We start from the raw sequence: 16,306 nt of genomic DNA on the forward strand, positions 1-16,306 counted from the left end.
GGTTGAGCTATGAGGAGAGGCTGAATAAACTAGGCTTGTACTCGTTAGAGTTTAGAAGAATGAGGGGGGACTCATTGAGACATATAAGATGATGAATGGGAATGGATGGGATAGAGGTGGAGAGGCTCTTCCCGCTCAGAAAGGACAGCAGGACTAGAGGGCACAGCCTCAAGATAAAGGGGGGGCAGTTTAGAACGGAGTTGAGGAGGAACTTCTTCACTCAAAGTGTGGTGAATCTCTGGAATTCTCTGGCCGTTGAAGTGGTGGAGGTTGCCTCGCTAAATATATTTAAGATGCTGATTGATAGGTTTTTGATAGGCAAGGAGATCAAGGGTTATGGGGAGAGGGCGGGAATGTGGAACTGAGACACGACAGATCAGCCATGATCTTACTGAATGGCAGGGCATGCTCGAAGGGCTAGATGGCCTACTCCTGCTCCTATTTCTTATGTTCATAATAAGAACATAAGAACATAAGAAATAGGAGCAGGAGTAGGCCATCCAGCCCTTCGAGCCTGCCCCACCATTCAATAAGATCACGGCTGATCTGTCGCTGCTCAGTTCCACTTTCCCGCCCTCTTATGTAGAATCAGAAGTAATTACTTAAAAGTATCTCCACAGTTAGTGAGGTTGAAGGCAGTGATCATACAGGGCTAACAGCTATCAGAGAAAACTGGAGATAACACTTCAAAACAAACATAAAACTAGGACAAGTCTTGTAAGCAGCAAAGTTAAACATATATGACAATTTTAGAGATGAAAAGGATGAGAAGTTGTTCTGCAAGAGACAACTCAGAGAAAGTCAAAGCCTTTGTTATAACAGAAAAGATTAATTGGTGATAAAGTGATGTTGAGGCCACAAGCAGATCAGCCATGATCTTATTGAATGGCAGAGCAGGATCCTCCTCTTGTTCCTCAGGTACATATTTCAAGGTTCTTATATCATAACCATATTTATGAAAAGAGCATCATGTCAATTTCTTCGCAATTCCCAAGTCAATCCAAGTTCTGACAACATGCAGGGAAAAGAGACAGATCATGTCAAAATGAAAAAATAAACTTGTGAAGGTTATTCAGTGAGGCAAGTATGAGACTAATGGACACACATCACTTCAATGTGGTTATGGACACGTTAGACTAGATCTACAGCATGGGGTATACTGTCTCAGTATACTGTCATATACTGTCCTCAGGCTGGGTCAGACATGAGGCTGCTGTACACTGTCCTCAGACTGCGTTAGTGGGACTGAGACTGCCATATGCTGTCCTCAGATGGGTCGGGGTGAGGCTGGTGTACACTGTCCTCAGACTGGGTCAGGGGTGAGACTGATGTACACTGTCCTCAGACTGCATCAGGGGTTAACAATTAAATTTTTTTTAATCTAACTTTTCTGAAGTCCTTATTGCTTACAATGAGTACAGATCTGTGTTTCTTGTCCATAGCAGTATTCTTCATGTGGAGATGCGATCAGTAGAACAACACACCAAGTCTGCCTTCACTTTTTGTCACCACATTTTGCCTGTATAACAGGGTTTCAGCTTGGAATGAAAACACACCCTGCCCCATTCCAAGATGCTGAGCTCAATTACAGCACACTCACTGTGGAAACCACTCTGAGATTAGAAGAGGAGTTTGACCTTCCTGATTTACATTACTAAGCAACATACATATAAATTCTAAAACTGTGCAAGTAGCTTTGACATCCTGGCTGAAATGACAGTGTCTTAGCTCTGCCGGAGGAGATATGACAGCCTGCATCTTCCTTTTGCACTTTAGGTTGGCATCTATGTCAGGCTCCAATTGTTAGGATGAGGTCATTAGGGCGAAGGGGATTCCTGTTATGGAACTTTGGCAGCATCCCCATTTCACTGGACTAAGTCAGAGCAGCACAAAAAGCCCTCAGCAAAGTGGGCCCAGGACACTTCTCAGGCTAAAGAAGCTCAACAATTATTTCAGATCCTAAGATGACCAAATAATCAACTCCTGCTGAAATCAATTCCTATTACCTTCTTGAATCTTGCGATCCTATACTCAGCCCTGGAAGAAACTTTTACCATCTGTTAGGCCCTGAATGGGCCCCACTAGAGTTAAGTGGATAATTTCTCAGGGTAGTCCAGCTTACCCTAAACTCATGAAAAGTTGATTCAAATGCCTTCCTGTTTTATAAGGTTTGAACAAGAAATGTATGATTATATTAGTAATTTTAGTGTTGCTCATGCACATGAATACTCGTTGTATAATGTGCAAAGTGGTGCCATATTAGTGATATGCCTGATGTCTGTGCAGCAGAAATTCTCAGCATTTGATTTATTTCCTTTAAATCATTAGATTTGACAAATGAGTAGAGGAAGATTTCCAGTATTACAAAAATGGATGTGACAAAATATAGATATAAAATCACCCTCTAGTTGACACTGCTTAATAATTACACATTAGTGGCCTTGACCAATAATACCTCAGCTGGATACCAGAACTCTTTTGTCCACACTTCCCCTTCAATAGCACAAGTACTGTTTTGGTCAATTCAGCTCGTGCAGAAGGGTTGAGCAAGTATCTTTCCCACCTTCAAGCCCACATCCAACGGACAGCTTGCTCTGCATGTCAAAGGGCAGCAAATGGTACAGCTAAACATGTCAAATTGCCATTCATCTTTTGAATCAGGTGATGGATTGGATTTAGAATTCCAACACTGCATAAACCTTACCGACAAATACCCCCAAATCAAGATGCACCAAAACCAGACTCCTGATTACTCAAGCCCAATACCAAAAATTTCTATACTTCACAGGCTACCTACAACTAGACTTCTATTCTAGACAACTTTTCGCTGATATTTTTTCTAACTGTCAGATACTTAAAAGGAGAAAAACATACAGGTCTACAGAGAAAGAGAAGAATGATTAGTTCTACAAACAGGTCAGCACAGCCATAATGGACCAAATGGCCTCATTCCACGCTGTGCTATGATCCCAGGACTCAGAGTACTGTGATCATTGCACAGGACTACCTTGTGGGTCAAAACTACAAGTATTGACTTTGTAAAAGAAACAAGAACTGAAAGAGTGAAAACACCAATCCTGCAGCCATAATAAGGGTAGGGGGTTTTTACAGGAATTCATAGTGCAAAATCAAATTTGCTTAGCCAATTCCCCTTTGTAAATCACAATTGAGTCTGCCTCCTTCACACTCTCAGGCAGTGTACTCCAGACTCTAACCATTTGCTGCATAGAATAATTTCACGTTGCCTTTGGTTCTTTTACCAATCATCTTCAATCTGTGTCCTCTGATTTGTGAGCCCTTGGCCAACCAAAGCAAACAGTTTCTCCCTCTCTTTACCGATGATTTCAAACATCTCAATCAAATGCTTAATCTTGTCTCCTCAAAGAATAGCCCCTGGTGTTTCATATCCCGTTGCCTTGGTCAGTCCCTCAATTTAAGGACACAAGTTTCTGCCTTGGGTTTTTGAATGACTGAACAGGCCGATGCTGATGCAGGATGTCTCACAAGACAGTGGGATCTGGAGTTCAGGATTTGCTTCCTTTTCTTTCCATCGCTGCTCGCGTCATTGCTAAGATGAGCCAATGCAGATTGATGGGCAAATTGTCAACATTTTCAATGACTGATGATAAGCTCATTCCTGTCATTAATGTCAATGCTGCCATATTTCAAAGAGAGCTTTTGAGTGACTTTGAAGTGTTTTCTTTGTCCTCTCATGGAACAATGGATATGAGAGTTGAGAAACCAAGACCTGATGAGGGAAATGCTTTTCAGCCATTTGGACAAATGTTGATGTTACAGGAGTTTTGTCCGACTGCTTGTGAAGTTGGCTTCAAGGAGGACACAAGCACTTGTTCAATATTCCTCCCACTGAATCCAGAGGATACAGCAGAGGTAGTTCTGATGGAATTTCTCTATTTCTCGTGTATCACTGATACACAGTCTGTACCTTACTGCAGTACAGAAGTGTATGACAATAACTGGTCTGTACACTCGGACATCTGCTAACTTGAAGATTTGAACATTTGCTGGTATCATTTGTAGAAGGCTGCAACTGATCCAGTGTTGAATTCTCTCATCATTGGTGACCTTTTAAGATAAGTGACTGTCAAGGTATAGAAGGTGTTCAATATATTCCAAAGTCACATCTAGCCTTGCAACTGAAAACCACTCTCAGGAATCTTTTCTGCACCCTCTCTAAAGAATTCACATTCTTCCTAAAGTGGTGTTGAGAATTAGACACCATGTTCCAGTTCAGGCTGAACCAATGTTTTATACAGGTTCATCATAACCACCTTTTGTATTCTACATTCCTACTTGTAAAGTTGAGGATCCTGGATGGTTTTCAATTACTTTCTCAACAATTTTCTCTGCCACCTTCAATGACTTGTGCACATCTACCCCAAGTCTCTGTTCCTGCACTTCCTTTAGAATTACATCTTTAGTTTACATTGCTTTTCCCTGCTTTTATCAAACATATCATTTCACAATTCTCTGTAGTAAATCTCAGCTGACACCAGCCAGCCTATGTTCTCGTGATGTTCAGCACTATCCTCCTCACAGTTTGCAATACTCCCAAGTTCTGTGTCACATGCAAATTTTGAAATAGTGCCCTCTGTATGCAAGTCTATGTCATTAATATTTATTAAGAAAAGCAGTGATCCGAGTACCAACCCCCGGGGAATGAATGTCATAGTATACCTTCCTCCAATGTGAAAAATAACTTAATCACTACACTCTGTTTCCTGTCACTCACGCAGCTTTGTATCCTTGCTGTCATTGACCCTTTTATTCCATGGGCTTCCACCTTGGTAACAACCTCTTTCAGAAGTTAAGGTACCCAAATCAGCCACATTACTCTCTCTGTTAAATCATCAAAAAACTCAACTGAGTCAGTAAAATCGAATTATATAGAAACATAGCCCTTTGATCCTGCTCCACCATTCAATCAGACCATGGCTGATTATCCTTTAAAAAATCTATGCTAGCTTTTTCTCATGAATCTGCCCTTATAAGAACATAAGAACATAAGAAATAGGAGCAGGAGTAGGCCATCCAGCCCTTCGAGCCTGCCCCGCCATTCAATAAGATCATGGCTGATCTGTTGTGTCTCAGTTCCACATTCCCGCCCTCTCCCCATAACCCTTAATCCCCTCGCTTATCAAAAACCCATCAACCCGCGTCTTAAAAATATTTAGCGAGGCAGCCTCCACCACCTCAACGGGCAGAGAATTCCAGAGATTCACCACCCTTTCAGTGAAGAAGTTCCTCCTCAACTCCATTCTAAACCGCCCCCCCCTTTACCTTGAGGCTCTGCCCCCTAGTCCTACTGTCCTTTCTGAGCGGGGAGAGCCTCTCCACCTCTATACTATCCATCCCATTCATCACCATTCATTATCCAAGTGATTGTAAATTATGTCACAGATTGCCATCTTTTAAGAGTTTTCCTACCACCGAAATTAAATTGACTGGCCTGTAATTACATCTTTTTGAACAAGGGTGTAACATTTGCAATGTTCCAATCGTCTGGCACCAGCCCCACATCTGAGGAGGATTGCAAGATTAGAGCCAGTCAGCAGCTTCCACCCTTAATACAACCCATTCAGTCCTGGTGATTTAACAACTTTGTGCGCAGCCAGTTTTTTTTAATGCCTCCTTTTTATCATTTTTTAGCCCAACAATATCTCAATTCTCACCTCCTTGACTATGACTTTGAAAGTAAACTTGTGGGATTACAGACATTGCCCTTCAGAGCCAGAATGGTCATGACAGGCAAATGGTCTCCTTCTGTGCCTTAATCACTCATGACTTGGCTAAGACAGATGCAAAGTACTCATTTAGTGCCTCAGCAATGCCCTATTTCTCCACGCATCGATCCCCTTTGTGGTCACAAAGTGATTTCACTTCCCCTACTTCTAAGTTAATTTTTAGATGTTGACAGAAGATTTTTGGATTTTCTCATATCAGTTCCCAGAGACTTCTCCAATTAAGTATTTTTACTCAAGACTACTGTTGCACATTAATGCACAGTCCAGCATTCTGCTGTGACATGCTACTATTTCCAAAATTGCAGCTAATAGTTTCACAAGAATCACACAGCTCTTGGTTCAAAGAGCCCCTTAGTGGGTTGTGAACTGTAAATAAGTATAAGATAGTAGCATTGTTTGGCTAATGCCTACAATTTCAACAATTTAATATAAAGCAGGTCAAAGAACAGTACAGCACAGGAACAGGCTCTTCGGCCCTCCAAGCCTGTGCTGCTCATGCGTCCAACTAGACCATTCATTTGTATCTCTCTATTCCCAGTCTGTTTATGTGGCTAAGTCTTAAACGATCCCAGCGTGTCTGCCTCAACTACCTTGCTTGGCAGCGCATTCCAGGCCCCCACCACCCTCTGTGTAAAATATGTTCCCCTGACATCTGTGTTGAACCTTGCCCCCTTAACCTTGAACTTGTGACCCCTTGTGTTTGTCACCTCTGACCTAGGAAAAAGCTTCCCACTGTTCACCCTATCTATGCCCTTCATAATTTTATACACCTCTATTAGATCACCCCTCATCCTCCATCTTTCCAGGGAGAATAACCCCAGTTTGCCCAATCTCTCCTCATAACCAAGACCCTCCATACCAGACAACATCCTGGTAAACCTTTTCTGTACTGTCTCCAAAGCCTCCACGTCCTTCTGGTAGTGTGGCCAACAGAACTGGACGCAGTACTCCAAATGTGGCCTAACCAACATTCTAAATAGCTGCAACATCATATGCCAACTTTTATACTCTATGTCCCGTCCAATAAAGGCAAGCGTGCCATATGCCTTCTTCACCACCCTCTCCACCTGTGCTGCCACCTTTAGGGATTGTGGACTTGCACACCCAGGTCCCTTTGTGTGTCTATATTCCTGATGGTTCTGCCATTTATTGTACAGCTCCTCCCTACATTAGATCTACTGAAATGCATCACTTCGCATTTATCTGGATTAAATTCCATCTGCCACTTCTCCGCCCAATTTTCCAGCCTATCTCTATCCTGCTGTATTCTCTGACAACGTTCACCACTATCCACAAGTCCAGCAATCTTTGTGTTGTCCGCAAACTTACTGATCACACCAGCCACATCTTTTTCCAAGTTATTTAAATATATCACACACAGCAGAGGTCCCAGTACAGAGCCTTGCGGAACACCACTAGTCACAGACCTCCAATTGGAAAAAGACCCCTCCGCTGCTACCCTTTGTCTTCTATGGCCAAGCCAGTTCTCCACCCATCTAGATAGCTCACCTTTTATCCCGTGAGATTTAACCTTTTGCACCCAGCCTGCCACGAGGTCCATGCAAAATCTGAAGGCAGCAGGAAGGCAGCTGTTTTTGAGACAGTTGGTACGTGTCCTCAGCCTTTTGTATCTTTTTCCCAACAGAAGGTGGTGGAAGGTGCCACCTGTGGGCATTGATTATGCTGGCTGCTTTGCTGAGGCAAAGGGAAGTGTAGACGGTGTCAATGAGTGGGAGGCTGGTTTGAGTGATAGATTGGACTTCATTTACAATGCTTCGTAGTTTCTTGCAGTTCTGGACAGAGCAAGAGTCATACCAAGCTGGGATACAACCAGAAAAAATGTTCTCTATGGCGCATCTGTAAAAGTTGGAGAGGGTCATAGTGGATTTGCCAAATTTCCTTAGCCTAAGAAACTAGAGGTGTTGGTATGTTTTCTTAACTATAACATGAAGGGACCAGGACAGGTTGTTGGTGATCTGGACACTTAAAAACTTGAAACTCTCAACCATTTCCACTTCATCCTCATCAACGTAGATAGGCGCATGTCCTCCACCACGCTTTCTGAAGTCTATGACTAACTCCTTCATTTTGTTGACATTGAGGGAGAGATTATCGTTGTTGCACTAGTTCACCAGATTCTCTTGCTCTTTCCTGTACACCATCTCATCATTGTTTCAGATCTGAGCCATTACAGTGGTGTCATCAGCAAACTTGAAAATTGAGTTAGGGGGAATTTGGCCATACAGTCATAGGTATATAAGGAATAAAGAAGGGGCTGAAGACACAGTCTTGTGAGGCACTGATGTTGAGCATGTTCACGGAGGAGGTGTTGTTGCCTATCCTTACTGATTGCAGTTTGTTGGGTTAGGAAGTTCAGGATCCAGCTGCATAGGGAACAGCCGAGCCTCAGTCCATGGAGTTTGGAGTGGAATTTCACAGGAATAATGCTGTTAAAGGCTGAGCTGTAGTCGATCAATAGGAGTCTGACATAGGTGTCTTTGTTATCTAGATGTGATAGGGTTTCCAGGACATCACTGCAGGAGTTCCTTGGGTTAGTGTCCTAGACCCAAGTATCTTCAATGAAGCTTCATCAATGAATTTCCTTCCATCATAAGGTCAGAAGCGGGGGTGATTGAGGATGCCTACACAATGTTCAGCACCACTTGCAACTCCTCAGATACTGAAGCAGTACATGCTTCAGTATCCAGGCTTGAGCTGAAAAGTGGTAAGTAACACTTACACCACACAAATACCAGATATTTCCAACAAGAGAATATAAGCATTACTCTTTGACATTCAATGGCATTACCATCACTGAATTCCCCAGTATCAACATCCTGGGGATTATCATTGGCCAGAGACTGAACAGGATTTGCCATATATGTGGCTACCACAGCAAGTCAAAGACTGGGAATCCTGTAGTTGAGTAATTCACCTCCTGACTCCCCAGAGCCTCTCCGCCATTTACAAGGCACGAGTCCAGGGTGTGATGGAATACACTCTACTTGCCTGGATCAATGCAGCTCCAACAACACTTAAGAAGCTGAACGCTATGCAAAACAAAGCAGTCTGCTTGATTGGCACCTCTTCACTACCAAAAAACAGTGACAGCAAGTGTGTACCATCTAGATGTTCTGCAGAACTCATAAAAGTTTCTTAGGCCGCACCGTCCAAACCTACAACAGCACCAGATAGCTGGAAACATCACTGCCTGTAAGTTCCCCACTTTTAAAACTTTTACTCCATTATTAAAATTATGAAGCCAACGCTCAGAGTTGACTAGGCAGACCAAATCCACTCGTTTGCTCCAAAAGTCAAATTCAAATTCCAACTGAATCTAATTCATGGTTTCATTTGATTTATTGTCACATGCATTGGTCTTCAGTGAAAAGTACTCCTTCTTGCGCACTATAAAGACAAAGCATACCATTCATAGAGAAAGAAAGTTTGCAGAACGTGTTACAGTCATAACTAGGGTGTAGAGAAAGATGAACTTAGCGCGAGGTAGGTGCGTTCAAAAGTCTGATGGCGACAGGGAAGAAGTTATTGTTGAGTTGGCTGATACATGCCCTCAGACTTTTGTATCTTTTTCCCAATGGAAGGTGGTGGAAGAGAGAATGTCCGGGGTGCATGGGAAGAGACAGGCAAGATCCAAGCTGACAAGATAAGGCTTGATCTGTTGCTTGATCTTAGCCAAAAGGCCACCTGGAAGTTCCCCTCAAAGCCACTCACCATCCTGACTTCGAAATACATCACCATTTCTTCACTGTCACTGGGTCAATATCCTTCTCTAACAGCACTGTGGATGTACCTACACTGCATGGACAGCAGTGGTTCAAAGAAGGCAGTTCACCACTACCTTCTTGAGAGCAGTTAGGGATGGGCAACAAATGCTGACCTAGCCAGTGATGCCCACATTCTTTAAATGAATAAAATAAATCACTTCCCTTCAGCAGAAGCTGTGTCACATACCTCATTGGTTAAAAAATGGAATAAAGGAACACTCAAGGAGTGGAACAAAACACGCGTCAGTCCTGCGTGCCAAATGTCTTGATGAGATTACTGTTTTATGGGCATTTATTACTCACTGTATAAAACCAGAAAAAGACTGCACCACTACTTTAGATGAGTGCCAATATTGTTCAGCAATCCTGAAATTAATTATGGCACAAAGATCTTGTCTCAATGTTAAGGCAGATCACAGACAGGGAATTTCTTTTTCCAAATACTTACTTAAAGAATTTGTAAAAGTACATGACAAAACATTTCAATCTGGAATGCATTGAGAGCTGGCACCATAAAGGTGCCAGCTACAAGCAATAATACTCTGTTCAACACCATAGCAAGAGAAAGACCTACAACGGTGAGTGATGAGATCCAAAGGGTGACTTCAGAATGTTCTCTCATTCCAGTTCAGACAACTGCTCAAGGTTTGTCACATCACTCAGCCTCCTCAACGGGATGAACGTTCGTACTGTCTGTTGCCTTTTAAAACATTCACACCCAAACAGGACCCCGATAAATTTACATTACACTCACAAGTGTCTGACTTATTTGGTCTTTTTCCTTTGCACAGAATCAACCATCACAATGGAAAGCACTGCTCTGAATAAACTTTTCTAGTCACTATCCTACCACACCATCCTCACATATCAAGGCTGAACGTGACCTGACTACTTTCTACAAGTTTTAGTTGCTGCTACGTCTACTGGCTATTTCAATGATTTACAAGAAGTTATAATGCAGCAAATTTGCTGCTATGAACACGTATTTTCACTAGATGTGCATGGTGGCACAGTGGCTAGCATTGCTGCCTCACAGCACCATGGACCCAGGTTCAATTCCCGACTTGGGTCACTGCCTGTATGGAGTTTACACAATCTCCCCGTCTCTGCGTGGGTTTCCTCCAGGTGGTCTGGGTTCCTTCCACAGTCCAAAGATGTGTGGGTTAGGCTGATTGGCCATGCTAAATTGCCACTTAGTGTCAGTTGGACTAGTAGGGTAAATATGTGGGGTTATGGGGATAAAGATGGGATTGTGTTCCACGCAGATTCAATGGACCAAATAGCCTCCTTCTGCACTGTAGGGATTCTGTGAGGTGAATCAATGGTCACCTATATCACAGTCTCAGAATTATGAAAATTTAGCTAATATTTACTACTTTAAGCAGTGGTTATTTTTTACATAAATAAATCCTGTATTGAACACTGTTTTAATCTAGTTGACAGTATTCAAGGAATTTTTTTTAAAAATTGTTCGTTTTTTAATCTGGAATGCAAAGTAAGTACTTCCCTATATGGCTGAAATGATTTTAAGATAGATTACCAGAATAGAGAGGCGGTCAGCCATCTAATTGTGGGAAGAGTTCACAAACCACTGTGTAAAAAGTGGCCACCAGTCCTCCATTTCCTCCCACACAATAATCCGTCACCAATGAGGAATTCTTTAATGTTATCAGAGATTTAATGATTTTGTCCCATTACTAGTACATAAACACCTGTAACACACAAATCCACTTACCCCCCCAGAACTGCAGTCAGAACACTATCATTGAGGTGCGTAAGAGCTGCTGTACAATAAATGCCCACAATACAACAATCATCACAGTAATCAGTCTCTATTCACTTTAACTACAATAGGCCAGGACACGAGGTGAGGAAAACCGTCATTGGTGGTGAGTTTTGGGAACTGCTGGGCAATGCACTGCGTAGGAGGAACAAATACTCAACTGCAGGCAACCAATATTGCAATTTTATTCACACTTCCCCAGCAGCAAGGGCAGCATAACGAAATGCTCAGCTATTATGTACATATTTTAAAAATGGCTTCTATGTTAAAATGTAAAATAAATTGCAATCACAACAAAATATATGGTCCATTATGCCTGAGTAGTCACAGATTAAAAATATTTTTTCCTAACAGAAGAATGTGTTTAACAAAATATCATTTGACAAGAAATAATAAAAGGAGCTTACCTCTTCTTTCCTACATACTTTCACTGATGGAGTATCTCTCCAATCTTCATTAGTGTGATGATACTGGGCCTTTAAGAAATGTATTTTAGTTACGTTTCTGTACAGGATGTTTCGAGCAGTCCTTTCTATTTTATCAGAGTCATTCTGTCTACAACCAACATCCTATATGGTTGCTGCAGCAGCATAATTACTTAATTTGAACTAATGCTGCTCCATATAGGATGCTGGTGGAATTTTGCACAGTGGGGTTTGAGTATGATGATTGACAGGTGTAGTCATGTGACAGAGTAAAGCTGGTGTTACACACATTACTCAGAATATTCAAGCTTAGATGCTGCTTTGGAGTTGAAAATGACCAGTGTCCCTCTTTTCTCCTCTCTTAAGTCTGGAACCTGGGAGTAGCTAGTGACCCAGGTTAACTTCTCTAAAGTCTTTTGTTTTGAGGATATATCCTTCTCTGAAAGCTGCTCTCTGGATATCCGTGTTAAAAAACTGGAAATCTAGCAACACATAAGCATCTTTGGTTTTTGTATTAACTGGTTCTAAAGCAGGAATTTCTGTCTATAAGGGATACTGCTGAATTGGAACAGTAGAGATAGTTAGCTGTTAAGAACTATGCTTTGTCATGTTTAAGTATTTTAATTGGTAAAAGTTTTGCTAATTCTTATTGTTACACTCTGTGATCTTAAATAAAGCTTGTTATGATAAAAGCTTCCTTGTAGGTCACATTGAATCATACCTGGAGTGAAACACCTTACGCTGACCCTAATGCTGAAATCAAATGTAAAGGTTAGGGTCTCGGCTAACTTCATAAATTACCTTGGGAGTTTAGAGCCATAGAGGTTTACAGCATGGAAATAGGCCCTTCGGCCCAACTTGTCCATATCGCCCCTTTCTTTAAACCCCTAAGCTAGGCACAATTGCACACATTTGGCCCATATCCCTCTGTTCACATCTTACCCAAGTAACTGTCTAAACATTTTTTAAAAGACAAAATTGTATCCCTCTCTACTAATTCTGGCAGTTGGTTCCAGACACTCACCACCTTCTGTGTGAAAAAATTGTTCCTCTGGACCCTTTTGTATCTGTCCCCTCTCACCTTAAACCTATGCCCTCTAGTTTTAGACTCCCTTAACTTTGGGAAAAGATATTGACTATCTAGCTGATCTATACCCCTCATTACTTTATAGATCTCTATAAGATCAACCCTCAGCCCTCTACGCTCCAGAGAAAAAAGTCCCAGTCTCCCCAGCCTCTCCTTATAACTCAAACCATCAAGACCAGGTAGCATCCTAGTAAGTTTCTAGTCTGATTCTTAAAACTATATTTCTGAATGCACCCAGTCTCTTTGCAACAACTTCAATCATATACTCCTCATTACCTCAGTGGTTTTACATCATGACTTTCTGACCAGCACTAAGTCTCATGCCTTGTGCAGCATGATACATCTTCACTTTGGCTTGCTTTTCTCTTAATTTGCCCTCAATTTCCGGCTTAAGCAAACAATAGCGTGTCGTAGGAGGACATTTAAATATCTGGCCTAGACCTTGCTGAAATCTGGTGGACCTCCATTGCCCATTCAAGAAAGCACTTCCTTATAATAAGGAACATCATTTTCTGTTATTTCAATGGCTGTGGTCTCATCACAGGCTTCCTTCTATGTCAGCTTATTTGTCTTTGTCTTTGGCGTGGATTTTATTATTTTTAGGCCCCCTAAGAATGTCTCTAAACTTTGGTCACTAAGTTCACGCCAGATCCACAAGAGTTTTTTTTAAATTGAGAACGTAATCTGCAACAGTCGCCTTTGGCAACTGGTCTGCAATTCTTAAGTACAATCTCACTGGACGTGTTATAATGGAAGTTCAGAATCTCATTAAATTTCAGGATAGTCCACAGTACTGAGCTCCGCAGTCAACATTGGTTAGACATCACCACAAAAGCATCTGGACCAAAGTGTGGAAAATATTTACTTCATCCTCAGCTTCAATTTTATTCACAGTCGCCAAACATGCAATAATTTGTCCATAATTACACCTGTATCATGTCCCCATGGTCTCCAAATCTGTCTTCAGTGTCATTTTTCTTTCCAATTACATATTATGCTGACTCACTGTATAAACTGAACACTATGTGCACACACACACACAAAGCAGCAATCTTCCAAATTGCTCAAACTTCCTCAAAACCAACTTTACAAGTTTTTCAAACTGTGTCACAATGTTTCCCTGTGCTCAATTTCTCAAGTGAATTGTAAAAAAGTATTCCATCCTAGCCTTGTTGTCATAGGAACATATGAAATTAACATTGGCCATTCAGCTCCTCAAGCCTGCTCTGCCATTCAATAAAATCATGGCAGATCTTGTGTTTCAAATTCCATATTTCCATCCACCCATGATAAACCTTGATTCTCTTGTCAAACAAGAATCTCTCTACTTCCAACTTAAAAATAAAGGTGATCCCTAATGTTAAAACTGTGCATTCTAGTTTTAGACTCATTCACTGGGTGAAACATCCTTTCCACATACTGTACAGGATCGTGTATACTAAACTCTATTGTTACAAACCCAGTTTATCTAACCTTGCCTCATAAGGCAACCCACTCATTCAGGTATCAATCTAAAAGGAGGCCTGGTGTAGACAACGGGCAGCGTCTGAGCGGGCAGCGGAGTGAGAGGGAAGTAGAGTGAGCATTTAGGGCTTAATATCAAAAGGGCTGGAGAGAAAAAGGGCCAGGTGAGTTCGTGTGGAAATTTTCAAAATTACTGCAGTGAATAATGGAGGGGCATGTGATGTGTGGTTTCTGTATGACGTGGGAACTGGTGGACCCCAGGGTCCTCCCCAGTGACCATGTCTGCAGTAAGTGCAGGTTGCTGGAGGAGCTCCAGCTCAAGGTAGATGAGCTGGCCTCTGAGCTACGGACGCTGAGGCTCATCAGGGGGAGAAAGGGTGCCATTGTCAATGGGGTGCAAGTGACATCCACCCCCCCTAGACTGGCTAACTCTAAGGGTCAGGAACAAGAGGGGGCTGCTAAGAGGAGGAAGGAGGGTGGGAAGAGGAGGCCTCAGCCTCTCAAGCTGCATAACAGGTTTGAGGTTCTTGCTTCCAGTCTGGACGAGAATGAGGGAGGTGAGGTCGGTGAGCAGACTGCACACGGTACAGTGATGCAGCAGGCCATAGGCAAAAAGAAGGGGAAAAGGAACATAGTTGTAATTGGGGATAGTGGGGTGAAGGGTATTGACACTGTCCTTTGTCACAACGACAAATTGCACAGAAGGGTGTGTTGTCTGCCTGGTGCTCGGGTCCGGGATGTCGCATCTGGGCTGCAGAGGAACCTGGAGTGGGAGGGTGAGAATCCGGTCGTAGCTGTTCATGTGGGTGCCGACGACGTAGGCAAAATGCAAACTGAGGATCTGGGGAGGGAGTATGAAAAGCTGGGAATGGAATTAAAAAGTAGAACCGACAAGGTGGTCATCTCTGGGCTACTGCCTGAACCGAGTGCAGACGGGCGTAGGGTTGATAGGATTAAGGAAGTAAATGGGTGGCTCAGGGATTGGTGTGGGAGGAATGGGTTTGAATTTATGGGGCATTGGTACCAGTATTGGGGTAGGTGGGACCTGTTCAGGTGGGATGGGGTTGGTCTGAACCGTGCTGGGATCAGAGTGCTGGCTAATCGTGTAAAGAGGACTGTAGACAAGGCTTTAAACTAATTAGGGAGGGGGGGGGGGGGGGAAGAGAGAGAGAGAGAGAGAGAGAGAGAGAGGAGGAGAGGGTGTGAGGGTAGGTGACATTACAGGGTCTAAAGTTAAGGAGACGGTACAGGTAAGGACAGAGGCCGAGGATGTCCCAATAATAGAGGGAGCAAGGGGCGTGAGTATGGTTGGTGGCGTTCCAGCAAATAAGTTCCAGGTGAAGGCTGGGATGAAGGTGCTTTATCTGAATGCGCGAAGCATCAGGAATAAAGTGGATGAGTTGGTGGCGCAGATCGACACAAATGGATATGATCTGGTAGCCATTACAGAGAGGTGGCTGCAAGGTGGCAGGGAATGGGAGCTGAATGTCCAGGGGTATCAAGTGTTTAGGAAGGATAGGCAGGAGGGAAAAGGGGGGGGGGGTGCGTAGCTCTGCTGATTAAGGATAGCATCAGGGTGGTAGCAAGGGATGATATTGGAGCCAAGGAGCAGAAGGTGGAATCGTTGCGGGTAGAGATTAGGAACAGCAAAGGGAGGAAGACGCTGGTGGGTGTCGTCTATAGGCCCCCGAATAATGGTCTGGAGGTGGGGCGGGCTGTTAACGCGCAAATAAGTGCGGCGTGCAGGAATGGGATGGCCGTAGTTATGGGGGATTTCAATCTGCATATTGATTGGTCGACCCATGTTGGACGCGGTGGGCTCGAGGAGTTGTTCTTGGAATGCTGCTGGGATAGTTTCCTCGAACAGTGTGTGTTGGAGCCGACGAGGGAGCGAGCTATCTTGGATCTGGTGCTATGTAATGAGGCGGGTAGAATTAGGGAACTTGCGGTGAAGGATCCTCTTGGGGAGAGTGATCATTGTATGGTGGAGTTTCTGG

At 43.0% G+C, this 16,306-nt stretch overlaps 1 protein-coding gene across 4 annotated transcripts in view; it reads right to left on the reverse strand.

Annotated features, from left to right (window-relative positions):
- rabgap1l (RAB GTPase activating protein 1-like) overlaps positions 1–16,306 on the reverse strand; it is a 462,369-nt gene that overhangs the window by 434,990 nt on the left and 11,073 nt on the right. For 2 of the 4 annotated variants that reach the window (XM_080196011.1, XM_080196009.1), the window contains exon 2: positions 11,741–11,809. The exons of the other annotated variants lie outside the window; for them this stretch is intronic. The gene's annotated coding sequence lies outside the window, so the exon portion shown is untranslated. The remainder of the gene's footprint in view (positions 1–11,740; positions 11,810–16,306) is intronic. 4 annotated transcript variants of the gene reach the window in all.

This window comes from Carcharhinus amblyrhynchos, chromosome 9, assembly GCF_965287045.1.
Source record: "Carcharhinus amblyrhynchos chromosome 9, sCarAmb.v2.hapA, whole genome shotgun sequence".
In the NCBI taxonomy this organism is placed as follows: domain Eukaryota; kingdom Metazoa; phylum Chordata; class Chondrichthyes; order Carcharhiniformes; family Carcharhinidae; genus Carcharhinus; species Carcharhinus amblyrhynchos.